The sequence below is a fragment of the Anthonomus grandis genome, chromosome 10, assembly GCF_022605725.1.
Source record: "Anthonomus grandis grandis chromosome 10, icAntGran1.3, whole genome shotgun sequence".
NCBI classification, from domain to species: Eukaryota; Metazoa; Arthropoda; class Insecta; order Coleoptera; family Curculionidae; genus Anthonomus; species Anthonomus grandis.
Window position 1 is genome coordinate 6,676,338 of NC_065555.1, and position 27,229 is coordinate 6,703,566.

A 27,229-nucleotide genomic window follows, 5' to 3' on the forward strand; every position below is an offset into this window, starting at 1 on the left:
CAAGAACAGTTTAAAGCTGTTCTGTCTGAGCTACGTGGCAGAGAACAAGAAGGAGAGACTGATTTAATTATTAAATTTATAAATAGTTCTCCATCAATTACCAAAAAGCCACTACCAAAAAACCGAACACATTAACCTCTATATCTATTTATTTTTAGAATCTGGGTGGCATTGGTACTAAACTTGATCAACTTCGTGGTGCAATATTGCAATGTGATTATGATGTCATTATTTTGATTGAGACTTGGCTAAATCAACATTACTCAGACAATAAATTAGCTAATTCTAAATATCAGATTTTTAGGCTAGATCACAATTCCTTACTAAACAACGTGATGGTGGAGTATTAATGTTAGTACACAATAAATTTAAAGCCAAACAACTCAAGACCGATATCTTAAATGTGGAGCACATTTTTGTTTAAGTGGATTATGCTGAGCTATCTAATATTTTGGGTTGTGTTTACATTCCTGCTAATTCTTCAGAAGAAGTCTACCGTGCCCATTGCTCAGCAGTTGAAAGTATTAAGAATAATTTTCCCAATATACCTGTATTTCTATTTGGAGATTACAATTTAGCCTTAGCCACTTGGAATTACTCAATTGAAGCTGTTAGTTGAGTGCGCACTGACCTATCCAGCCAAAATAGTTTGTGAATCATTTTCTTAGCTGAATATGCGACAATCTAACATTATTCCAAACAATCATGGTGTATTTCTGGATCTGATTTTTAACAGTATTGACGAGTGCCATAAAATAACTGTTCAACACGCTTTAGACACTCTTCTTCCGAACAACTTTTACCACTTAGCAACAATTTGCAATATTAGGGTTAGTGATAGGATTAAAAGATTGGATTATTATACAACTTATTTTGATTTTAAAAATGCTGATTTTGTAAGTTTGAATGATTATTTTCATTTAGTGGACTGGATTAGTATTTTTGATTATTCAGACATCGATAATTCAGTGAATAACTTTTATGAAGTAGTTTTATATGCAATCTCACTCTATGTACCAAAATAAAATATATAAACCTTCCAGGTTTCCTCGTTGGTTTTCCCCAGAATTAAGGAATCTTGTTCTATCAAAAAAGACTGCTCATGCTAAATTCAAAAGTACTAACTCAGCTAAAGATTATATCCTGTTTGCTAACCTACGTACTCAATGTAAAGTTCATACTGAGCAATGCTATAGATCTTACATTGCTACCTTAAATGAGTCAATTCAATCTGACACCACACAATTTTGGAATCATATTAACTCCCTTAATAAAAGTCATGGTATCCCAAATGCTATGCATTTAAATGATATTTCAGCAGATTCGGGGGAGGATATTGAAAACTTATTTTCTACCTATTTTTCTAGTGTTTATCACTCTGATGAGGTTGATCTCAGTAACTTTAATTTTCCAGTAGCAAATTCTGTCGACATGCCTTTTATCCAGTTCACCCTGTCTGAGGTTTTTGAATCTATATTTGGTCTTAAGGACAAACTGAGTTATGGTCCTGATAATGTTTCTACCTATTTCCTAAAAAGATGTGTTAATAGTTTGTCTAGACCTTTGTATACACGATTTAATTTGTCTTTAAAATTACAAACTTTCCCTGAGAAATGACAGCTTTATAACTCCTGTATTCAAAAATGGTGACAGGGATGATATAAAAAATTACAGGCCCATTGTTATGTTATCTGCTATCCCTAAGCTTTTTGAGCTTATCCTGAACAAATATCTTACTTGGCATTCTAGAGGTCTCTTGATCAACGAGCAACATGTGTTTAGGCAGGGTAAATCTACTTCTACAAATCTTGTATTATATCATTGTCAGGGCTTTCGAGAAGGGTCATCAGGTCGACTCCATCTATACTGATTTCTTAAAGGCCTTTGACACAGTCATCCACCCATTGCTCATTTTTAAATTAAGATGCTATGGTTTCCCTAAGTGGTTTCTTTCTTGGCTAAATAGTTACCTACATAAAAGGATACAATTCGTTAATGTAAGGGATTCACTTTCACTTCCTATTTTGGTTACTTCAGGGGTGCCTCAGGGGTCACATTTGGGGCCTCTACTCTTTAATTTATTTATTAACGATATTTTTAGTATTATCAAATTTTGCATATTCCTATTATTTGCAGACGACCTGAAGCTATTTTTACATATTTTAAACTTGTCTGATTGCCTGATGATACAATCAGACATAGATTCTCTATATAAGTGTTTTATCATTTCTTTTACTAAATCCAGATTAAAGATTTGGGGGTGTTGTTTGACAAATCCCTGACTTTCATACCCCATATAGATAGTTTGTCTAGTAAAGCCCTTCGTACTCTTGGTTTTATAACTAGAAATACTCAAGACTTTTTAGTAGCTGCCTTCAGAGTTTTATATCTTACACTTATTCGTAGTGTCATGTCTTATTCTTCCATAGTCTGGTCCCCTTATTATGCTAACCATATTTACAGTCTTGATAAGGTATAAAATAAATTTCTCAGGACTTGTGCCTGGCGATTGAATGTACAAGATGAGTCTTTATTGGAAGTCAAGGCTAAATATGACTTCTCTTGAGGACTATCGAACTAGCTGTGATATGATATTTCTTCACAAGTTGATTAATAATGCTATTGATTGCCCTGAATTGTTATCGCGGATAAACTTTTGATGCAGTACCAGAGTCCTTAGAGAGACGTCCCTTTTTCTGGTTGAATATCACCATACAAACTATGGTAAATTTCTCCAATTAATCGACTCCACATGTTGGGAAATAGATTTAATCAGGCTTTTGACTTAGTGGATTTAAAGCCTTCAAAACTTAAAAGGTGTCTGAGTGAGTTTACTCGTTGAGTACTATGTGTTAAGTATCAAATAAATTTGATTGCTTTTACTTTTCTTATTTTGATTATTTTAATGGTATGTTTTTAGTTGCTTTATATTTTTTAAGTTTTATCTTATTTGTATATTTTGGGCTGCTACTTATTTATATACATTTAGTGTTAGGATATAATTTATGTTGTATTGTGTGGGGTGAGTGGAGGGGTAAGGGTAGTTTTTTTGCAGAAAATAATTGCCTTAGAAGAACAACTTTGTATTTTACTAAGGAAAAGATTTGATAAAAACTATATAAAGCTTTCCATTCTTTATATGAGTGATTAGAAATAAAGAATAATATAAATTATAGTTAATTTTCTGTAAGCTGAGAGAGTAAATTATTTAATAAATTAATTTTTTTAAGGCAATTATTTTATGCAATAAAAACATTTTTTATCAACACTACCTTACACCCCCCACCCACCCCAATGAACTTACCAATAAAAAACTCTTCTGCAAAATCCCTGTTTTTCAACATGATACACATGGACTAGAGGACTTCTTGTTTTATATAATACAGTATATTTGTTTGATACCATAAATTTTAATGTAATTTTGACTTAACGTTTGAAATTTTAATAGGTAGATAACCTCCTTAAAATAAGTCTATAGAAACATTTTGATACCCTGTATATTAAAAATTAAAACAAAACTGGACTAGTCCAGTCTGGAAAAAACACCTGCGATGAGGAGCGATGTTTTTCTACCGGCTTTTGTCATATTGACCTAAATGGCGCACCCGGTACACTATTGTTATATGAAATTTAAATCGTTCTATCGTTTTTAGCGACCTGGTAAAAAAATTAATTTTAGTTAAAAGTGGCAATGTCACAAAGTAGCTCTACTTTACGGTAAAAAACAACTGGACTGGTCCAAAGTCTTTCTTAAAAAAAATTACTAAAATATATTCACAAAAAGTCAAAATAATGGAATTCTTAGTCCAGGAGTGCCTGTAAGAAACAAAATATTTTTTTTTATTTCCAAACAACACATATATTATTATCGTTAAATATAGATTTATTTAATGATTTTTTATGGTTATGGTATATTTATCAGCCGTATATGTTCAAGGTATATTTATTAAACTATGGAATTTACGTCTATCATATACTATTCTGTTTACAAAAGGAAGAAAATTACGGCATTTAAAAAAAAATTGACACGGGATTTACATATCCAGTTTTTAAGCTCGATTACTACACCTTAAATGTTTGATTAAATTCTTCTGAAAAATTACTGTTTTTCGTCCATAATATCCAATCTAATGACGCTGTTTTTTAAACGAAATATTTATGTATAAAGTTATAACAAATTTAAATAAACAGTGTTATTAAATTAAATTTTGATTATATATTTTTTGCAAAAACATTGTTTTTCATCAACACAATCCTTACCCCCCCACCCACCCCAAATATTTGTCTATTAAAATTTTTTTTTTAAAAATCACCGTTTTTCGTCTATAAAATCTAATAGCACTGTTTTTGCATTAAATATTTATTAATATATAACTATATCAAATTTAAATAAACAAACCACGTTATTAGATTAGATATTAACGACGAAAGCAGCTGTTATGCATGCGTATTATTTTGTAAAACAATGATTTTTGAAACCAATTACTTACTGGTAAGTTGTGGGGGGTGGGTGGAGGGGTAAGGGTAGTTTTTTTTTGGAAAAAATAATTGCCTTATAGGAACAACTTTGTAATTTACTAAGGAAAAGATTTGATAAAAACTATATAAAGCTTTCCATTCTTTGTATAAGTGATTAGAAATAAGGAATAATATAAATTATAGTTAATTTTCTGTAAGCTGAGATAGTAAATTATTTAATAAATTAATTCTTTTAAGGCAATTATTTTATGCAATAAAAACGTTTTTTATCAACACTACCCTTACACCCCCCACCCGCCCCAATGAACTTACCAGTAAAAAATTCTTCTGCAAAATCCCTGTTTTTCGCATGGACTAGAGGATTTCTTGTTTTATATAATACAGTATAACCACCTTAAAATAAGTCTATAGAAACATTTTGACACCCTGTATATTAAAAATTAAAAAACAACTGGACTAGTTCAAAATCTTTCTTAAAAAAAAAATGACTAAAATCCATTCAGAAAAAGTCAAAATAATGGAATTCTTAGTCCAGGAGTGCCTGTAAGAAACAAAATAATTTGTGTTTTATTTCCAAGCAACACATCATATATAATTAACGTTAAATATACATTTAATTAATGATTTTTTATGTTTATGGTATATTTATCAGCCGTATATGGTCAAGGTATATTTATTAAATTGTAGAATTTACGTACATCATATACTATTCTGTCTACAAAAGGAAGAATGCAGGGGCGGATCCAAGGGGAGGAAATGAAGAAAATTCCCCCCCCAAAAAACTTTTCGATTTGTACATTTATATATCGATCAATTTGCATGAAAAAATTGATGCAACTTTCAAATTTATATATTTATGAAAATATTAAAAAAAAAATCCACTCAGACTTTTCACTGCTTTTTTAAATTATTAAACTGAATAATGTCACCTAGGAGTGATCAGTGAAGTATCTTCTTAAGGTGTAGTTCACTGGCAACATTTTTCGTACTCGCAGTTACACTTAGCTCCATCTGTGAGCTTAGTAAATGACATACTCCTCTACTGTTCCATGCAGTTCCTTTCCGTCAAAGAATAATTCTGCAGAAAGTAGTGACTCTGACGACTCGGAAGAAGAAACTGAAGTACTCTCTACTAAAAACGCTCAAGAAGACAACCAACCTGATGTGGAATTATCACTTACCGAGATTACTCTCGGGAAAATCGTCCTCGCAGAAATGAAGAAAATGAATCTCAACTCAAAACACTGCGTTGCAATAGGAACTTATGCGTGTGCTATGATGCTATCAGCTCGTGGAGCTATTAACGAAATCCAGAAAGAAGCGGAAAACGCTGTAGTAACACCCTATTATTCTCACAAACTAAACAGCACCATATCTAAATCTACCAAAATTCGAGTGACTGAATTGGTATACAGCACTATACGTGAGGTTAACAAGTTCTTCAAGAAGTCCTTTCCGAAACGTACGACTACATTGGCAAAGAAATTTGGAGGAGGAGGACACCTGGTACAGTTATGCGAAATAAGGTGGGTTCAAGGTCATGATGCTGTTATTCAATTTGCCTCCAAAATGTCGTTGATTGTAGAAGCTTTGATAAAAATCAGTGAGTGGAAAAACAAGGAAACAGCCGGAAAAGCAACAGTCCTAATAGCAGTTTTGTGCAAATTCGAATTTATCGTTGGACTTTTCTGTCTTTGTGACACTTTATCATTGACTCATTCACTCAGCGAACTGTTTCAGAAAGAGTCCATCGATAATGCAAAAGTATCAATGATGATAGATACGCTGATGCAAATTCCAGAAGTATTTATTCAGATGTGAAGAAACTAGCACAAAAACTGGATGTTCCTAAACAAAAGCCGAGAACTTGTGGCCAACAAACGAAACGCGATAATTACAGCGTTAGCAGTTGCGAAGATTACTACAGGGTCTCGGTATACATTCCTTTGTTGGATACCATCTGCGAAGATCTCAAGACTCGTTTTTCGAAAGAAGTTCTAGACGGTTTTCAATTGAGTATGCTGCTGCCTACGAAAGTATGTGAGCTCAATCCAACTGAAAGCGAAAATCTTATCAGCTGTTTGACAGAAAGATTCAAAGAACTCATAACTGATGACAACATCGTGCAGCGTTTTGAGTTCAAAAGCGAGTTGCCAGTGGTTCGGCAATGCTATTGGCAGCAGAAGAAAAAAACTTCAGCGAATCCACTTCCAACTACTGCATTACAAGCTTTGGAGAACTGTGATGTTGAAATAAGTATTCCCGACTATCAATGCTTATCTTCGTATATTTTCCACACTGGCTGTGACAAATGCAAGGTCTGAGCGCTCTTTTTCTACTCTTCGCTGCTTGAAAATATGGCTGAGGTCAACGATGCTGCAAGAAAGACTGATTGGATTGGCTTTGCTATACATACACCAAGACATTGAAGTCATTCCTGAAGAAGTCATTAAACGATTCCCAAACTCAGGCCTCGTTATAATTTTTCTGTAACATTTGCATCAAAAACAAGGATTTGTGGCTGAATAAATGAACATTAATACATCAATTACAATATATTATAATTATGCTGTTCCACTGTGTTCAAAAAAATTTTCCCCTGCCAAAAATCAGCCCTGGAATGTAAGGGTAGGGTTAATGGAAAAGGTTTTTTTTGCAGAAAATAATTGTCTAAGAAAAAAATGTTTTTTAGAAAAATTATAAGTAGATGATTGAAAAATCTATAGTTTTTGTATCTATACTTTTTTCACATAACCTTAAGGTTTTCAAGTATAACGTGAAAATATCCTATTTTATTTTCAGTTTCGTGTTTGTATATCTTCAATATTGCGTCATCCTCAAGTCATCCTCAGGATGACGTATAATGACGTTAATATAAGTCGAAACGTCGACATTTAGGTAAACAGGTTTCTGTTTTATTTCTGACCCCGCCCAACAACCCTCCGCAATATCCTATTTTATTTCTCGAAAAAAAAGCGTCTCGCTATGAAAATTGCAGTAGTTGTACCATTTTTTTTCGCAAATAAGTGGAAATTTAATTTTTTTAACAAAAGTCATTAAGTTTTGAAAAAAAACAGTTTTTTTTAATTCTATACAACTTTTTACTATCTAGGTTCAAAAATACCGTTCTTAAATCAAAAAATTGGCATATTAATCAACCGTATATGGTCAAGGTATAATTATTAAACTGTAGAATATACGTATATCATATACGCTTCTGTTTACAAACTGGGTGAAAATTTCGGCATTTAAAACAAATGACAATGAATTTACTAGTAATGGAATATTATAAACAAAGAAATCTGGAAAATAGTAGGAAATACATTAACGTGTATGAAATAATAATTATAACAAATAAGATATACTAATAAAAAAGACAAGACTCAAAATTCAAGAGTAGAAAAACTCAAGAGAATCAATTGGCTCAAAACTATACAAGGATTAAAAAAAAAAATTATTTTAGAAAAATGCAGTGGTGTATTTTTTTTTATTAAATAATATTTATGGTAAATGGATATTACGGTATGGATCCCACTGGTAAAAATTAATTTTTTTCTTTGTACGTCGAAAAATGCCCCCTCATGCAAATTTAAAAAAAATATGCATTGATAGTAAGTTATTTTAAAAAAAATCTCATTCCATTAAACGCATTTTATAAACATCTTTAGATAGTATACAAAATACCATACTTAAACATAAACATAATATTAAATTCCTCAACGTATATCACGCGAACATTTTATTCGCTATTATAGTTGAAGTTCAACCAAAAATACATGTTTATTCAACCATCGTGTGTTGCTTGGGCATGTCATTTGAAAAAATCACCAATTCAGAATTCCGCGCCGCAGTTCGGGAGGTCTCATATATTCTCAAAATGTTAAAAACAATGGTGGACAACCAATTCAGGTTTTTCAGGAAAACCTGGCAAATTCGAATAACATCCAAGAGTATTTATCCGATTGAACTGGCCTAATATGGAATAACGACACGGAGTTAATGGATCCATTCCGAATTCAGATTACTCCTCGTTTGTATGTTCCTGGATTCGGTCCAGTTATTAATGTGAAACGATTAATTGATCGTTGGCTGGAAATTTGCTTTTGGGGTGACACCAGGCTAAAGAACGGGATTTATGCTTATTGCAGATTGTCCCAAAAGATGACCTTTTATCCTTTTACTAAACGCATTATAGGTCGCTAATTTTTGTATTTTCCTCCCTTGAAAGTCCCAAGAACACGATATTTATCTAAATAATTCGTGACCCCGAAATCTGATATGCAACGTTCAGTTTGCACCTTAATGTTCTTTCGTGCCCCAGTGATTGTAAACATTTATCATAAAATATAAACAGGCTGAAATTAGGTTAAGTTATGTATGTAAATGACGTCGTTTTATTTATTTTTATTATTATTTTTTTTAATGCTGGGGTCTAAGGAAAGTGCGGCTGATTTACATACGCACACGAGACTAAAAGGAAAAATATGGAAAAATTATCAAGATGTTCGGCACGGAATGTGCTACTTTCCAAAGGGTTAAATGAGCATAAAAGAGTTCGATATCTGATGGAAAAAAAGTGCAATTTACCGGGGAAAAACGGTTTTAGTAATCATGTTTTAAAAACCAAGAGAACACGTTGGTTTGCATCCCTTACTCTTCAATACGGATTGATATATACGCGCTTATATCGATCGTATTTAATGTTGTTTTATTGTTGATTCGCCACCGCTTCGGGCAAAAAAATTAAAAAAAAACCGCGATTTGTTTTAAAATTCCCGGATTAAGGGCTAATTTTAATTTTTTATGTCGCTAAAGTGGGGCGTAAATAATAAATAAATGGACGTTTTGCTGCATTGCAGCCTTTGATGAAGAAGGTCATTAAAGCTGATTTTTTGAGTAGTTTTTAGGGTTAAATAATGTACTTGGTTTTATGTGAAAAAATCCAACTTTTTCACTCTTTAAAGCAATTTAATTTAAAATGCCTTTGGTAATGAGTTTTCTTAATTAATACGCGTGAAAGTGCAATTTTTGATGAGATTAGACGATATGTATGTAATATATTCCACTGATTTAAAATAAACAGGAATTGGGGAATTAGCTTGATTTTTGATGTTCAATAAATTGGCTATCGGATTTATTATGATTTATTGAAAAGTGTATTTATTTTATTTTAGTTTTATTTGAAACAAATTGCTTTTTTTAACTTTTATAAGTATCCATACTTTGAAAATTTGTACACTTAATCTCTGAATTATTTGACTAGATATATATTTCAGGATTCTTCAAAATTTTTAAAAGAAAAATGAGCTTTGATAAAAATAAATTTTTGTAAGAATTAAATAAAAAATTTATAAATGGAATCTTGCAATTTTGCATGCGTACTCTTTAGAAAATTTAACTAACAATGTATATTAGAATTTGTAAGAATATTTTCAAAATTAAAAAAAAAATATAAGAATCTTAAAAAATTGGTCAATTACAATCTTGAAATGTTGTATATGAAGGGTACAGGGAAAAAACCAGATATGTCACTTTTTATTGAAAATCTCGGTAGAGGCGCCATTGAATGAAGACGCTTATTTTAGAGTACTAAAACCGGGAAACAACCACCGTAGTCTTGCGTAAATTAGTATCTAAAATATAGCGTACCGAATAAAAACCAGCCTAGTCCAAACGTCCAGGGAAAAAACCAGCGATGTCATGTAAACAAACTGGCTGATGCAATATTCATTTTTAAAAAAACGTGCCAGTATTATTGTAACCGCAAAAGTGTGACTTCTTGTTTGTGATTAATAATAAACCATTATGGCTAATAGTGATTCGGAGGGATCCGTTGAGAACAAAATCATGCCTTAAAAAAAAAGAAAGAGAACCGGTCGGATGTCAGAGGTATCTAAAATGTTGAAGTTATCCACTCATGAAGCTGGACAGCCTTGTAATTGCTCAAGATTAAAGTGCTTTGAGGTACTTAATGAGGCGCAAAGAGCAGAAGTATTGAGACATTTTAATGCTCTAAGCTCTCACGATGAGCAAAATTAAGCTGGTTTAATTACAATCTTACCTGTCCAGCATACAAGACCTCATCAAAACGAGAATACTGCCAGTTTCCATGATGCAAGTTATGCGTATCGAGTTCAAGTTCGCGATGGTGATATTCCAGTATGTGCCAAAGCTTTTTGTTTCATTCATGGTATTACAAAAAATAAAATAAATTATATAAAGGAAAGCCTCAAACGAAGTGGTGCAGCTCCTAAGGACAGACGTGGAAAGTATAGTGCAGCTCATAGGAAGCTGGACGACTTAACAAAAGGTTTGGTATGTGACCACATCAAAAGTTTTAAGGGTCAGAGCCACTATAGTCTAAAAGATACAAAAAAGACCTATTTACCAGAATAACTTACAATCAAAAAGATGTTTAACCTCTTTAAGGAAAAGCATCTAAATGCTAAAGTCTCGTATGAAACGTACAGAACAATCTTTAATAAAGAATTCAATATTGCTTTTGGATACCCTTGAAGTGACACATGCGCAACGTGTGATGAATTTCAAATTAAGCTTAAAAGTTTGACTGATACTGATGAAACTAGAGAATCAACCGTTATGAACGAGTTGCATAAAAGAAAGGCTGAAGCGTTTTATTCAAGGAAAAGGCAAGCAAAAAAAGCAAAAAAAAGAAAGCCGTCTGCATTGATTTTGCAAAAAATATGTCAATTCCTAAAATTGCCACTAACGACGTGTATTATAAACTCCAATTGTCTATGTACGCCTTTAATGTACATGTCCTCTCTTCGGGTCAATCTATTTTTTATACCTATCATGAAGGAGAGGCTAAGAAAGGATCAAACGAAGTTGCATCATTTCTTCTCTATTTTATCAATAATTATTTAGACGACGATCTTGCAGAACTGCAAATCTTCTGTGACTCTGCCGGAGGACAACATAAAAACTTTACCATTTTTCGATTTATTCATTTTGTAGTAAACAACAAAATTCATAATTTGAATGAAATAAAAATCACATTCCCTATAAGAGGACACTCCTATTTGGAATGGGACAAAAATGTAGGATTGTGGGATTTGAAGAGCCCCTTTGAGGTCCCGGAAGAGTTCGAAGAAGTCATTAGGCATTTCCGCTCCAAACGATCGCTGTTTGTTGTAGTGAGTGTGTCTAGTAGTGAATATGATACTGGATTGGAAATCATTTTTAGACACAATATATTTACAAAAATGCCTATTTAAAATACAGATTTTGAAGGAAATAGTGGCATCACTAACACTACCGTTTAACATACAATGGACCAGTTTTGACTGGATTAATACGAAAACGCTTTGACCGAAATTCAGCTTTAAGATACCGAGAATTTTTGCTGTCCATTCCGGCATAAGAAAGTTATTTAAATAAAAATGCGATGTATTAATTTTTGTAATTTTTTTTTTAATACCAATTCCAAAGGCTAAGTTTAACGACCTAATGAACCTCATGAGGTTTTGCAGTCCAAAAGCCGTGATATTTTTTCAGACCCTGGCTCATCTCTAATTTACTTTATAATAATATGTTGATAAATAAACATTAAAAATTCCAAAAAATTAAATCTTCTTTTTTATTTTAAATATGAAAGCAGCTGGTGTTTGTCGGTTTCAGGTGACATTGTTGCTTTTGCTCCTGCAAAACCCTGAGTGATGCAGATTTTTTGCAATGAAGCCATATTTAGTTTTTCTAAACCAAAAAACCATAGTCATAATACTTTATAATAATACTAACTTCTGTTTTATGTAAACTACATGTTTATATTCGTTTTGGAAATAAAAATAATGGGTTTTGAACATTAAAATTCAATTTACTCTAATGTAAACATATGTAGTCTCTGTACAATTTAACTAGATACGTATTTCAGGATTTTTTTAAATATTTTCAAAATTTTGAAAAAATAAATTTTATATTAATTTACTCTTGGAATTTTGTACACGTAATCTCTGGTTAATTTGACTGGATATCTATTTCGGGATTTTTAAGAATATTTGCAAAATTTTGAAAACAAATAAATTTTGTATACGTAGTTTCTGTACAATTTGACTACATACGTATTTCAGGATTCTTTCAAATATTTTCATAATTTTGGAAAAAAGAATTTTATGTTAATTTACTATTGGAATTTTGTACATGTAATCTCCGAGTAATTTGACTGAATATCTATTTCAGGATTTTTAAGAATGTTTTTAAAATTTTGAAAAAAAAATTTCTATGTTAAAGAAAAAACTTCTAAAAATTTTAAAAAATTGGTCAATTACAATATTGAAATTTTGTATACGTAGTTTCTGTACAATTTGACTAGATACATATTTAAGGATTTCTTTAAATATTTTCAAAGTTTTGGAAAAAAAAATTGTGTTAATTTATTTTTGGAATTTTGTACACGTAATCTCCAGGTTATTTGACTGAATATCTATTTCAGGATTTTTAGGAAATTTTTTTAAATTTTGAAAAAAAAATTCTTTGTTAAGGAAAAAATTTCTAAGAATTTAAAAAAATTGGTCAATTACAATCTTGAAATTTCGTATACGTAGTCTCTGTACAATTTGACTCCATAGGTATTTCAGGCTTTTTTTAAATATTTTTAAAATTTTGGAAAAATAAATTTTATGTTAATTTACTTTTAAAATTTTGTACACGTAATTTCCGGGTAATTTGACTGGATACCTATTTCAGGATTTTTAAGAATATTTACAAAATTGGGAAAAAGAAATTTCTTTCTTAAAGAAAAAAATTTTAAGAATTTTAAAAAATTGTTCAATTACAATCTTGAAATGTTGTATACGTAGTATCTATACAATTTGACCATATATGTATTTCAGGATTTTTTAAAATATTTCCAAAATTTTGGAAAAAAAATGTTATGCTAATTTACTCTTGAAATTTTGTACACGTAATCTCCGGATAATTTGACTGGATATTTATTTTAGGATTTTTTTTATTATTTTCTAAATTTTAGATTTAATTTTTTTTGGAAAAAAATTCTTTTTAATAAATTCAGAAAATTTACATAATACAAGAAATTATTCAAATTTAATTTTAAACAAATTTTTAAAAATTATTAAAAATAAGCTTCACTTCTTAATTTCGACATTTTACTTAAAAACTCTTGTATAAATTCTTGTCGGATAAAGTCTCGTCTACAAATTTACACTCTGATTTTTTTTAATTAAATTTATAAGAAACGAGAAATTTTAAAAATTAGCATTGACGTATCAAATATAAGCATCACTTCTTTATTCTGACATCTTTCTCGAAAACGCTTTTTTTACGGAAAAATTGCTAAAATAATTTTTTTAGGCCAAATTCTGATCTAAAATTTTGAACCCTATGAATTTTTTTATTAAATCAATAGAAAACAAGATATTCAAAAAATGAGCATTGATATACCAAAAATAAGCATCACGTCTTAATTTCAAAATTTTTTGAAAAAAGCTTCATCTTGTAAAGAAAATGGTTAAAATCATTCTTGTAGATCAAAGTCTCGGCTACAGTTTTGCACCCTATGGTTCTTGTGAATAAATTAATAGAGAACGAGAATTTCAAAATCTAGCATATGAAAAAATTAGCCTAAAAAGCAACTTTCTTCTATTACTCACTGTTAGTTACTAAATTACTTAATATGAAATTTGGCTAAAGCCAGGTCGAAACCAAACCGACTATCTTCAGATTTTTCCAGAATAAAGATAGATTGGTGAAATACATATGTTTTGATAGCTAGCTTCAGTAGCTATAAAAAAACTATAACATTTAAAAATTACTTATTAAAATACTTTCATAGCTTGAAAGAGATAAGAACAGTCACTCAAATGAATGGATAGCAGCTTTCAGAAAATTGAGTCTTTGTATAGGTGTTCAAAAGTTTATTTGATTTTTTTCAGCCTTCTTGAAATTCCAAGAGAAGAAGCACAAATCTTGAATTCCAGGCATATATCAAAAATTACCTTTAACTGTCTGTAACGGATAAGGAAATCCTCCTAAGTGTCTGGATTATTAAATTTATTATATCTCTTGATGGTAGGTTTATGGAGCTATAAAAACCTATAATAAAACTTTCCTGCAGCTAATATAGTTATCAAGTTATCGATATTTGAAATTTGGTTAAAGTCAGAAGGAGACCAAACCGACTGGCTCAAAATTTTTTTTCAATTCAGCCTTTTCCAAAATAAAGATAGAGTAGTGAAATAAAAACTTCCGGATAGCTAGTTTAAGTACCTATAAAAAACTATTAAACAACTTTTTTGTAACGATTATAGTTACTACATTACGGATATTTGAAATTTAGTTAAAGTCAGACTGACTCCACGTATATAGATAGAACAATCAAATAAAAACTTCCTGATAGTTTGTCTAAGTGGCTATAAAAAATTTTTAAACAACTTCCTTGTGACTATCATAGTAATTGAGTTACAATTTTTTTAAATATGATTGAAGTCAGGTGAAGGACCAAACCGACAGGGTCTACATTTTTCCAGATAACTTTTTCCTGACTTTTACTAAATCAGTAATTTAAAAACCTTTTGGTAAATAATTTAATTAGTTACAAAAATCATTAAACCACTTTTCTGTTAGTTTTTTAGTAACGAAAATATAAATTTTTTAATTAGGGTCGTCAACGGATACTTTCTAGGGAGTAATAAAATTCATTTGAAAATTAATGATTCATTTAAGAGCTCCAAATATCGATTTTTCTTCCAGACTTTTGGTCTCTTGGACTTTTAAAAAATAATTTTAGCAGGAGTTTTTTTAAATTTTAGATTCTCTGAATAATATGGTTGGATATCTAATGCAGCGTTTTTTAAAATTTGTAAAAAATATTGAATCAAAATTTTTTTTTGAAAGAAAATTTTTTCTTCTTTAAAAGATTTGACAAAATGTTCAGAACTCAAAAATTGACCAACTACAACTGTGAAAACTTATACACATATTTCATAAATAATTTGGTTGGACACCTATTTCAGAATTCTTCAAAATATGCCCCAGATTTTGAACAATAATACATGTTTAAAAATTTTTTTTTTCTAAAAATTTGATAAAATATCCTTAACCCAACAAATTGACCAAATAAAAGTTTTAAAATTTGTACACATATTCTCTAGAAAATTTGATTAGACACCTATTTCAACGTTTTTCTTTATGATGTTTATTAAGAGTTAATTCCTGAAAATTTGGATGAATGCATATAAATCTTTCTAAAAGTTTAAAAAATTATTTTTATATAACTTGGGTATATTATTAGGTATTCAATTTAAATTTGGTTAAATTTTTATTAAAAATTGTGATATTTATTGTAATTTTATTTTATTTATTGTTTATTGGATAACAGTATTATACATACAGGTATTAACTCATCTAGGTGAGTCGCTGTTATTTATTAGTTTGGAATATTGTAAACTTATCTAAAGTTTACAATATAAAGTATTAAATATTTCATAGTAAATTTTTTGATTGGGATAAACACTTTGGATATATCAGTTTAGTTAAGCTTAAATTTTTTGTGTGTATATTATATACCTAAATAATAAATGGGGTAGATACAGGGTTACTGCACCTACCAAAATTATTTAAAAAAATCCAAGAGACCATAAGCCTGGAGGAAAAATCGATAATTTGATTCAATTCTTAATTGAATCATTCATTTTTAAATCAATTTTATTACTCCCTAGAATGTATCCGTTGACGACCCTAATAAAAAATTTATATTTTCATCACTAAAAAACTAACAGGAAAATTGTTTAATGACTTTTGTAACTAATTAAATTATCTACTTAAGGGTTTTTAAATTACAGTCAGGAAAAAGTTATCTGAAAAAATGTAGACCCTGTCGGTTCGGTCCTCCATCTGACTTCAATCAAATTTAAAAAAATTGTAAACTTAATTACTATGAGAGTCATAAGAAAGTTATTGCAGAGTTTTTTATAGCCACTTAGACGAACTATCAGGAAGTTTTTATTTGATTATTCTATCTTGATTCTGAAAAAAGTTTTGTGGAAAAACGTGGGCTTTTACCTGACTAACTAAATTTCAAATATCCGTAATTTAGTAACTATAATAGTTACAGAAGAGTTGTTTAATAGTTTTTTATAGGTACTTAAACTAGTTATCAGGAAGTTTTTATTTCACTACTCTATAATATCTGCAGGAAAGTTTTATTATAGTTTTTTATAGCTCCATAAACTTACTATCAATAGATATAATAAATTCAATGATCCAGGTAATTCGGTGGATTTCCTTATCTGTTACAGGCAGTTAAAGGCAATTTGTGATATATGCCTGGAATTAAAGATTTATGCTTCTTGTCTTGGAATTTCAAGAAGGCTGGAAAAAAACAAAGAAACTTTTGAATACCTGTACAAAGACTCAATTTTCTGAAAGCTACTATCCATTCATTTGAGTGAATGTTGTATCTCTTTCAAGCTATTAAAGTATTTTTTTAATGTTTCTGGAATTCACCATATTTGCTGCTTTTCCTAAAATTTAAAAGGTCTGTATAATAACAAAAGACTCTCAGTGACTGGAAACATGAAAAAATTGCATAGAACAATGTTGAGACCCTCGTGTTGGTTTCCACCTGACTTAGAGGCAATTTCGAAAATCAGTAATTTTGTAACTATAATAGGTACTGGAAAGTTTTATTATAGGTTTTTATAGCAACTTAAGCTAGCTATCAAAACATGTGTATTTTACCAATCTATCTTTATTCTGTAAAAATCTGGAGACAGTCGGTTTAATTTTTACCTGGTTTTAGCCAAATTTCAAATTGGGTAATTTAGTAACTAGTAGTAAGTAATAGTTAGAAGAAAGTTGTTTTTTACGCTAATTTTTTCATATGCTAGATTTTGAAATTCTCGTTTTCTATTAATTTAATCACAAAAACCATAGGGTGCAAAATTGTAGCCGAGACTTTGATCTACAAGAATGATTTTAACCATTTTCTTTATAAGATGAAGCTTTATTCAGATAAATGTTGAAATTAAGAAGTGATGCTTATTTTTGGTATACCAATGCTCATTTTTTAAATATCTATATAAATATAATAAATTTTTGAGACGCCAGTGTTAATTTTTGAAATTTCTAGGTATTTATTAATTTAATTAAAAAACTCGTAGAGACTTTGCTCTACAAGAATGATTATATGCTCAACAAGCTGCTTAGATTACCTATCAGGCAATTTTTGCTTTATTACTCTATCTTTATTTTGGAAAAATGTGGAGGTGCCACCTGACATTAGTCACATTTCAAATATGTGTAGTTTGGTAACTATAATAGCTACAAGAAAGTCCTGAGAAAAATTATCGGGAAAAAGGTTGAGACACTCGCTTTGGTCTCCATCTCACTTTAACCAAAATTTAAATATCAATAAAATGGTAACTATAGTAGTTACAGAAAAGTTTTATTACACTTATTTATAGCTACTTAGACGAGCTATTGGGAAACTTTTCTTTTCTACTTCATCTTTCTTTTGGAAAAAGTTATTTGGAAAAGTGTGGAGGTAGTTGGTTTAGTTTCCACCTGACTTTAGGCACATTTCAAATATGTGTAGTTTGGTAACTATTATAGCTACAAAAAAGTTTATTTATATTTTTTTATAGCCACTCAAAGCAGTTATAAAGATATTTTTGTTTTATTATTATATCTTGATCCTGAGAAAAATTATCGGGAAAAAGGTTGAGACACTCGATTTGGTCTCCATCTCACTTTAACCAAAATTCAAATATTAATAAAATATTAACTATCGTAGTTAAAGGAAAGTTTTATTACACTTTTTTATAGCTACTTAGACAAGCTATTAAAAAACTTTTCTTTTCTACTACATCTTCCTTTTGGAAAAAGTTATTTGGAAAAGTGTGGAGGTAGTTGGTTTAGTTTCCACCTGACTTTAGGCACATTTCAAATATGTGTAGTTTGGTAACTATAATAGCTACAAGAAAGTTTACTTATAATTTTTTATAGCTACTCAGACCAGTTATCGAGATATTCATATTTTATTAATATATCTTTATCTTGAGAAATATTGTCGGGAAAAAGGTTGAGGCACTCGGTTTGGTTTCCATCTCACTTTAACCAAAATTCAAATATCAATAAAATAGTAACTATAGTAGTTACAGAAAAGTTTTATTACACTTTTTTATAGCTACTTAGACGAGCTATTTGGACACTTTTCCTTTACACTCCATTTTTTTTTTAGAAAAAGTTATTGGGAAAAGTGTGGAGGTAGTTGGTTTAGTTTCCACCTGACTTTAGGCACATTTCAAATATGTGTAGTTTGGTAACTATAATAGCCACAAGAAAGTTTATTCATAGTTTTTTATAGCTACTGAGACTAGTTATCAAGATATTTCTATTTCATTAATATATCTTTATCTTGAGAAATATTATCGGGAAAAAGGTTGAGGCACTCGGTTTGATTTCCATCTCACTTTAACCAAAATTCAAATATCAATAAAATGGTAACTATAGTAGTTACAGGAAAGTTTTATTACACTTTTTTATAGCTACTTAGACAAGCTATTGGGAAACTTTTCTTTCACTACTCCACCTTTCTTCTGGAAAAAGTTGAGACACTCACTTTGGTCTTCATATGAATTTAATAAAATTTCAAATATACCGTATTCAAAAAAACTGGAAATTTCATAATTAGTCCATAAAACGAAAGGAAACTTCTCCAACTTGTCACTCGATTATTTTCCGGAATTAATCAAGAAATTTCCGCGCTCCAACGGATCTGGAAAATCAATTAACCGATTGTTGTATTGTCTGGAATTGGGCGATTGTGAACGCGGTTCGATGCTGGAAATTTGAATATCAAAACATACAAAGAGATGTTGACAATTTACGGATGATCCAGAGGGTAATTTTTCGATCCCCATCTCACTTTAGTGTACCGAAAAGAATGACAACAAAATGTTGTTGTCTCACTCACATCTATATCAGAAAAAATTCTTTGTCAAAAAAAAAATGGTTTTCTTAAAACTCCCCATTCTTAAATCCTTTGAGTCAGTTTCTTTAGAAGCCAACTAATTAAAAATTCCTTCCAGGAAACATTTTATTATGTCCTTGCTGTTAATTAAATGGAAAGCCTTCCGGGGTAGTAATGGAGATAAGTTTTCTTTAAGACTAATTTTTAAATTAAAATCGTCCCATTTATTGCGTCCCTATTGCCCGGTTTCCAATAAAAACAGGTGTACAGTAAAAAACTGAAAAACAATTTCGAGTGGAAAATTAAACCGAAAAGGTCAAACACCGGTAAATAAATAATGTATATGGGGGTTATTCTCCCTTTTCTGATAAAATTTCAGTCGGATTTATTCTTAAAGATTAAAGTTTTTCCTCCCCTTTTCTCCGTCCCCTTTTGACCCAGTTTTCCCGGACGGAAACCTGAAACATGCCAGTTCAGTTTTCCACTTGTATTCGATATTGACTTTCATTCCTTTTACATTTTTAATAAGAGAAGTATCGGGATTCTTACTTTTGATATTTCCTTATTTCTGTGCTCACATAAGTTCGTGTTTATTGATAAATCATTGTCTGGATTTTCTTCAAATTCTGTTTATTCCTTTGTGCCCTTAGATCTTGATAAAAAGTCAAGCATAGACCAAATCGGCTCACATTGTTCCAGACAACGTTTTCTAGGATAAAGATAAAATAATCAAATAAATACATTCTGTTAGTTAGTCTAATTAGCTATAAAAAAGTGCTAAACAACTTTCCGATAATTACTATAGTTACTAAATTATTTTTCAGAATAAAGTTAAATAAGTAAAATAAACTCCCTAATGGCTAGTATTAGTAGCTATAAAAAACTATCATAAAACTTTTTTATAGATGTTATAGGTATTAAGTCATTGATGTTTGAAATTTGGTTAAAGTCAAATGGAGATTAAACCGAGTGGTTCAAAATTTTCCAAGTTTACTTTTGTTACGATAAAGATAAAGTAATGAAATAAAAACTTTCTAGTAGCTAGTTTAAATAGCTATGAAAAAGTAATAAAGAATTTTCCTGTAACTATTATAGTTACCAAATTACATACACTTGAAATTTGCCTAAAATCAGGTAGAAACAAAACCGAGTGGCTTAACCTTTTTGTAGATAACTTTTTCCAGGATAAAGATAGAGTAGTCAAATAAGAATATCTTGATAGTCATTTTAAGTAGCTATAAAAAACTATAATTAGACTATTTTATAGGTATTATAGTTATTAAGTCATTGATATTTGAAATTTGAATAATGTCAGGTGAAAACGAAACTGACTGGTTCAACCTTTTTCCAAATAACTCTTACTAAAAAAAGATAGAGTAGTAAAATATAAACTCCCTGATAGGCAGTCTAAGTAGCTATAAAAAATTATTATACAACTTTCCTGTACCTAATATAGTTAATAAAATATTTATATTTGAAATTTGAGTAAAGTCAACTGAGATCTAACTAACTAGCTTCACATTTTTTTAAATAACTTTTTTCAAAATGAAGACAAAGTTGTGAAATAAAAAAAGGCCGATAACTAGTCTAAGTAGCTATAACAAACTATGAAACAAGTTTCTTGTAACTAATATAGTTATTAAATTATGAAGTTTTTAAATTTGGTTGACGTCAGGCAAAGCAAAATCTGATTGCTTCCACATTTTTTCAGATAACTTTTTTCAAAATAAAGATAGAGTAGTAAAATAAAAACTTTCTGATAGGCAGTTTAAGTAGCTATAAAAAATTATTAAGCAACTTTTTCATAACTATTATAGTTATTAAATTACGATTTTTTAAAATTTGGTTGACGTCAGGCAAAGCTTGAGCTAATTGCCTCCACACTATTCCAAATAATTATTTTTTTTTACATAAAAAAATTTTTAAAAGCTATACTAAATAGCTATAAAAAGTATAAAATAACTTTTTTGTAACTATTATGTTTCTCAATTTACTTATCGTTGAAATTTGAACAATGTCAGGTGGAAACGTAAAGCGACTGGTTCAACCTTTTTCCAAATAACTTTCACTAAAAAAAAGATAAAGTAGTGAAATATAAACTTTCTGATAGGTAGTCTAAGTAGCTATAAAATATTGTCACAGAACTTTTCTGTATCTATATTTCTGGTAATAAAATATTTATATTTGAAATTTGAGTAAGGTCAACTGGAGACCTAACTAACTAGCTACACATTTTCCTAAATAACTTTTTTCAAAATAAAGATAAAGGAGTGAAATAAAAAAAGCCCAATAACTAGTGTAAATAGCTATAAAAAATTATAAAATAATTGTCTTATAACTATTATAGTTAATAAATTACGATTTTTTAAAATTAGGTTGACGTCAGGCAAAACTTAATCTGATTGCTTCCACACTTTTCCAAATAGTTTTTTTCAGAATAGAGATAAAGTAGTGAAACAAAAACTGCCCGATAACTAGTCTAAGTAGCTATACAAACCTATAAAAGAAGTTTCTTGTAACTAATATAGTTATTAAATTACAAAGTTTTTAAATTTGGTTGACGTCAAGCAAAGCTTAATCTGATTGCCTCCACACTTTTTCAAATAATTGTTTTCAGGATAAAGTTAGAATAATCAAATAAAAAAATTTTAATAGCTATACTAAATAGCTATAAAAAAGTATAAAATAACTTTTTTGTAACTATTATAGTTCTTAATTTATTTATCCTCGAAATTTGAATAATGTCAGGTGGAAATAAAATCGAATGGTTCAACCTCTTTCCAAATAACTTTTACTAAAAAAAAGATAGAGGAGTGAAATATAAACTCCCTAATAGGTAGTCTAAGTAGCTATAAAAAATTACTATAAAACTTTCCTGTACCTATTATAGTTAAATTAAAATATTTATATTTGAAATTTGAGTAAAGTCAACTGAGATCTAACTAACTAGCTTCACATTTTTTTAAATACCTTTTTTCAAAATGAAGATAAAGTTGTGAAATAAAAAAAGGCCGATAACTAGTCTAAGTAGCTATAAAAAACTATAAAACAAGTTTCTTGTAACTATTATAGTTATTAAATTACGAAGTTTTTAAATTTGGTTCACGTCAGGCAAAGCAAAATCTGATTGCTTCCACATTTTTTTAAATAACTTTTTTTAAAATAAAGATAGAGTAGTAAAATAAAAACTTTGTGATAGGTAGTTTAAGTAGCTATAAAAAATTATCAAATAACTGTCTTATAACTATTATAGTTGATAAATTACGATTTTTTAAAATTTAGTTGACGTCAGGCAAAACTTAATCTGATTGCTTCCACACTTTTCCAAATAAATTTTTTGAGGATAGAGATAAAGTAATGAAACAAAAACTGCCCGATAACTAGTCTAAGTAGCTATACAAACCTATAAAAGAAGTTTCTTGTAACTAATATAGTTATTAAATTACAAAGTTTTTAAATTTGGTTGACGTCAAGCAAAGCTTAATCTGATTGCCTCCACACTTTTTCAAATAATTGTTTTCAGGATAAAGTTAGAATAATCAAATAAAAAAATTTTAATAGCTATACTAAATAGCTATAAAAAAGTATAAAATAACTTTTTTGTAACTATTATAGTTCTTAATTTATTTATCCTCGAAATTTGAATAATGTCAGGTGGAAATAAAATCGAATGGTTCAACCTCTTTCCAAATAACTTTTACTAAAAAAAAGATAGAGGAGTGAAATATAAACTCCCTAATAGGTAGTCTAAGTAGCTATAAAAAATTACTATAAAACTTTCCTGTACCTATTATAGTTAAATTAAAATATTTATATTTGAAATTTGAGTAAAGTCAACTGAGATCTAACTAACTAGCTTCACATTTTTTTAAATACCTTTTTTCAAAATGAAGATAAAGTTGTGAAATAAAAAAAGGCCGATAACTAGTCTAAGTAGCTATAAAAAACTATAAAACAAGTTTCTTGTAACTATTATAGTTATTAAATTACGAAGTTTTTAAATTTGGTTCACGTCAGGCAAAGCAAAATCTGATTGCTTCCACATTTTTTTAAATAACTTTTTTTAAAATAAAGATAGAGTAGTAAAATAAAAACTTTGTGATAGGTAGTTTAAGTAGCTATAAAAAATTATCAAATAACTGTCTTATAACTATTATAGTTGATAAATTACGATTTTTTAAAATTTAGTTGACGTCAGGCAAAACTTAATCTGATTGCTTCCACACTTTTCCAAATAAATTTTTTGAGGATAGAGATAAAGTAATGAAACAAAAACTGCCCGATAACTAGTCTAAGTAGCTATACAAACCTATAAAAGAAGTTTCTTGTAACTAATATAGTTATTAAATTACAAAGTTTTTAAATTTGGTTGACGTCAAGCAAAGCTTAATCTGATTGCCTCCACACTTTTTCAAATAATTGTTTTCAGGATAAAGTTAGAATAATCAAATAAAAAAATTTTAATAGCTATACTAAATAGCTATAAAAAAGTATGAAATAACTTTTTTGTAACTATTATAGTTCTTAATTTATTTATCCTCGAAATTTGAATAATGTCAGGTGGAAATAAAATCGAATGGTTCAACCTCTTTCCAAATAACTTTTACTAAAAAAAAGATAGAGGAGTGAAATATAAACTCCCTAATAGGTAGTCTAAGTAGCTATAAAAAATTACTATAAAACTTTCCTGTACCTATTATAGTTAAATTAAAATATTTATATTTGAAATTTGAGTAAAGTCAACTGAGATCTAACTAACTAGCTTCACATTTTTTTAAATACTTTTTTTCAAAATGAAGATAAAGTTGTGAAATAAAAAAAGGCCGATAACTAGTCTAAGTAGCTATAAAAAACTATAAAACAAGTTTCTTGTAACTATTATAGTTATTAAATTACGAAGTTTTTAAATTTGGTTCACGTCAGGCAAAGCAAAATCTGATTGCTTCCACATTTTTTTAAATAACTTTTTTTAAAATAAAGATAGAGTAGTAAAATAAAAACTTTGTGATAGGTAGTTTAAGTAGCTATAAAAAATTATCAAATAACTGTCTTATAACTATTATAGTTGATAAATTACGATTTTTTAAAATTTAGTTGACGTCAGGCAAAACTTAATCTGATTGCTTCCACACTTTTCCAAATAAATTTTTTGAGGATAGAGATAAAGTAATGAAACAAAAACTGCCCGATAACTAGTCTAAGTAGCTATACAAACCTATAAAAGAAGTTTCTTGTAACTAATATAGTTATTAAATTACAAAGTTTTTAAATTTGGTTGACGTCAAGCAAAGCTTAATCTGATTGCCTCCACACTTTTTAAATAATTGCTTTCAGGATAAAATTAGAATATTCTAATGAAAAAATTTTGATAGCTATACTAAATAGCTATAAAAAATGTAAAACAACTTTTTTGTAACTATTATAGTTCTTAATTTATTTATCCTTGAAATTTGAATAATATCAGGTGGAAATGAAACCGATTGGTTCAACCTTTTTCCAAATAACTTTTACCAGAATAAAAATGGAGTAGTAAAATAAAAACTCCCTCATAGGTAGTCTAAGTAGCTATAAAATATTATTATAGAACTTTTCTGTACCTATTATAGTTATTAAAATATTTACATTTGAAATTTGAGTAAAGTCAACTGGAGGCCTAACTAACTAGCTTCACATTTTTATAAATAGCTTTTTTCATAATAAAGATAAAGTAAAAAACTGCTGGATAACTAGTCTAAGCAGCTATAAAAAACTATTAAACAAGTTTCTTGTAACTAATATAGTTATCAAATTACAATTTTTTCAAAAGTAGCTATAAAATATTATAATAGAACTTTCCTGTATTTGTATTCAAAATTTGAGTAAAGTCAACTGGAGACCTAACTATTTAGCTCCACATTTTTTTAAAAACCTTTTTTCAAAATAAAGATAGAGTAGTGAAATAAAAGCTGCTCGATAATAAGTCTAAGTAGCTATAAAAAACTAATAAAGAACTTTCTTGTAATTATTAGAGTTATTAAATTACAAATATTTTTAATTTTTTTGACGTCAGACACACACTTTTCTAAATAATATTTTTCAGTATTAGAATAGTCAATTAAAAAATTCTTGATAGCTATTCTAAATAGCTATAAAAAATATAAAATAAATAAAAATAAAAACGGAGCAGTAAAATAAAAATGCCTTGGTAGCTCTCTTACATTCTAGGAATTATAGGCATTAATATGCTTAAATTCCAGTAAAAATTGGGGATAAGAAGGGATAAGAAAATTCAGTTGAATGAACCCATTGCAACATCCAGGGATTTAAGATTGTTTACCAGGTTTTTTCATGCTTCCAGGCATTTCAGTATCTTGTCTTTATCCAGGCGTTTAAAGATTTAATTAACTTTTTGTATTCTCCTTGGATATCATGGAAAATTCCTTTAATTTCCAGGAAAATAGGCATACATTGTTAATTCTAGGAATATATTAAACGTTAATTTAACTGCCTGGAGCAGACAAGAAAATCCACCTAAGAGCCTGGAACAATGAATTTATTATACCTCTTGATAGTTACTCTATATAGCTATAAAAAATTATCATATAACTATTTAAGTTCTTTTATCAGTATCTTTAACCAGATAAATTTTCCAAATATAGGGATAAAATAGTTAGATAAAATCTTTCTGATAGCTAGTCTTAGTAGCTCTTAAACAACTTTCCTGCAACTATTACAGTTACCAAATTGGACTTATTTCAAATTTGTCCAAAGTCAAGTGGCTCCACGTTTTTCCACATAACTTTTTCTATGATAAAGACCAAATAGTTAAGTAAAAACTTCTCGATAGCTAGTCTAAGTAGCTATAAAAAACGAATAAATCATTTTTTGTAACTATTGTAGTTACCAAATTAGACGTGTTAGAAGTTTGTCTAAAATAAAATAGAGACCAAATCGACTCGCTTTCAAGATAACTTTGTCCAGGATAAAAATAGAACAGCCAAATAAAAACTGCCTGATAGTTATAATGTAAATAGCTATAAAAAACTATTAAGCAGCTTTCCTGTACCTATTATAGTTACCAAATTATTGGGTCTCATTTTTTTTAGGATAAAGATTAGGAGAGAGCGCAAGGTCTTCATCGGGAAAATTTAAACAAAATTTTTTTTTTTTGGAAAGTACTCAAATTTTTCTGGTAACGAAAATTTCCAGTTTTTCCAGAGTAAAAAATATCTTGTTTATATTACGCCTAATGTACCCAATAAAATCACCCGTTTATTACCTTTCAGCACGAACTTGGTCAAGATAATATATAACGGGTCGTTTTACGATAATTCAGGATTTTATTGGTGCTTTTTACCACTCATTTAAGGGTTAAAATGGCAGAAAGAGAGAGAGAGAGAAAAAACGCAATTTGGCTATAATAAATAAATGAATTAATTCAGCGTAACGGTGGGCTCCACCCTCCCACCTCTGGACAAGATTCTCTTGTTTATCCACGTGGGATCCCCTAGTGGGAACCGTAAAGCTGACCAAAGAGATGTTATCATGTAAAATAAATAAATTAAAAATAGTTGTGACATATCAATAATTGCTTTTATTGCTAGGTCACTTTGGATGGGTTTTACATGATGACGCTCTTGTTCCTGCTCCTTCAAAGGACTTAATCACAAAATTGATTGAAGAAATTGTGTTTTTTTTGCAGGCGAATTTGCTCCTTAAGTCGGATTAGGAATACGCGAGAAAGGTACGTTTCTTAAAACAAACACGAGCTCATAATGTACCACTCAAATGGCGAACACTTCCGGTTAAACGGGATGACAC

The 27,229-nt window shown here is 29.3% G+C and overlaps 1 protein-coding gene across 7 annotated transcripts in view; it reads left to right on the forward strand.

Moving 5' to 3' along the window:
* LOC126741325 (protein unc-13 homolog B) overlaps nucleotides 1-27,229 on the forward strand; it is a 353,601-nt gene that overhangs the window by 193,489 nt on the left and 132,883 nt on the right. Inside the window, exon 1 of one of the 7 annotated variants that reach the window (XM_050447722.1) lies at nucleotides 27,069-27,152. The exons of the other annotated variants lie outside the window; for them this stretch is intronic. The gene's annotated coding sequence lies outside the window, so the exon portion shown is untranslated. Of the gene's footprint in view, nucleotides 1-27,068; nucleotides 27,153-27,229 lie in introns of those variants that run through there. 7 annotated transcript variants of the gene reach the window in all.